Raw genomic sequence first — 1,876 nt, 5'->3', positions numbered from 1 at the left:
ATTTAGCAAGGGCATATTAAATAGATGGTGACAGTAAAGACATTTATGATTTTACAAAAGATTTCTATTTAACATAAATGCTGTTGAATCCTGGAAAAATATATATCACGGTTTCCACAAATGTATGAAGCAGCACAACTGTTTACAACGTTGATTATAATAATAATTAAAACAAACAAATCAGCATATTAGAATGATATCTGAAGGATCATGTGACACTGAAGACTGAAGAAATGGCTGCTGAAAATTCTGCTTTGCCGTCACTGGAATAAATTACATTTTAAAATATATTAAATCTATTAAAAAAGAAAAGATAAAGCATTAGAGACGAAGAGACTTCTTTCAGAAACATTAAAAAAATCTTACCGATCCCAAACCTTTGGACGATAGTATACAGATATATATATATATATATATATTGTTTATAACTTCATTTATGAAAGTTATTATAAAGTGTTACCAAAAAATACATTGTAACAGGCAGTTTAGTCATAATAAATCTTAAAATACAGAAATATTCAGATTGTGTTTCTCAAGAGCGAGGCTATGCCAGTTTACATAGGGCTGTTGTGATTGATTAGACGCCCTTCACTGTCTTGACAATTTGTTGAAGGGCGAAATCTGATTCCTGTCTTAGACATTAAGATAAACAACTCATATTTACAGACTCCCTGTGATTTCCATCTTCTGAATTTAGCGAGAATGTTTTTCCCCCTTCACAGTTGAGTCACAGATATATCGTGACAGACAATGTGAAGGTCCTACAGCTCTCCATGACAACAGCATAAATTGCACTTTTTATTCTAGTTTAGTTTTTTATGTTGCGCTGTAAAAGTTGCTCCCCATATATTGAACGATCCATCTTATCTTGACAGGAAACTGATCATTTTTTTAATGTTGATGCATATATGCAATTTTCACAGACATTTCCACACATTCCAGTTTTATATAAAAAGCAGTAATAAATGCTCTGTGTTGTCAAAGGCTGTAATTCTGTGGCTGTTTGTGTTGACAAATGCTACAACCCAAGTAACTTAATCAAGAACACTTAAGCAGTACATGTATGGTTATTAAATGCTGAATGGAAATAATTGCCTCTAGATGTAGAGATACTAAATTAATTCATGTATTACAGTTATGCGTCTTCACATCATCATATGTTTTATAGAAAAGCAGGGAAATGTTGTGGAAAACCAAGCTATTGAACCAGGTGATGCAAATGTTACTCTGTATTTGCACATAGATAACATGTAATGTACTCCTCATATAATACTTAAATTAAGAATTGACATTTACAGATTAGAGGTCACTGTAATTGAAATAAGAATTTAGTATAGAGGAAAAAGGAGGAAAAGAACAAGAAGAGGAAAAGAACGAGAAAAAAGTATTTTCTTCTTTTTTTCTTAAAGAGAGTGTCATACAGCCAAGTGTGCTTTGATATCAGAACAGAGACTTCACTTCATAAGGCAATTGTTTTGTGTTGAAGTGTGGGGTTCTTTTTTTTTCTTTTTTTCAAAAAAGTACAAATATGGTTGTTTATCGGTATATATCCAAGAAGCAATGTGAAGCTTTTCACATCTTGAATGAGATGAGCAGTATTTACAAAGCAGCCCACAAACCTGTTCAAAACAATATTGTAAGTATGTACTGCAACCTTAAGGTTGCCTTCTCAAAAGAGATTTCAGTGAACATAAAAAAAAAACAGTAAAGAAATTTTGCCATTCAATTTGCTTTCATGTTTACCTTTTGGTTTAGCAATATCTCTGGAATACAAAGGAATTTCTATTCAACATTCTGGCAATTCAGTCCCACATTAAATACAGATATACAGATCTCACAATACAGGATGCGACTCCAGATAAAATAGAAAAGCACA

The sequence above is a fragment of the Sinocyclocheilus rhinocerous genome, unplaced genomic scaffold, assembly GCF_001515625.1.
Source record: "Sinocyclocheilus rhinocerous isolate Xijiao unplaced genomic scaffold, SAMN03320098_v1.1 scaffold931, whole genome shotgun sequence".
Classification (NCBI taxonomy): Eukaryota; Metazoa; Chordata; class Actinopteri; order Cypriniformes; family Cyprinidae; genus Sinocyclocheilus; species Sinocyclocheilus rhinocerous.
This window is presented reverse-complemented; position numbering follows the sequence as displayed.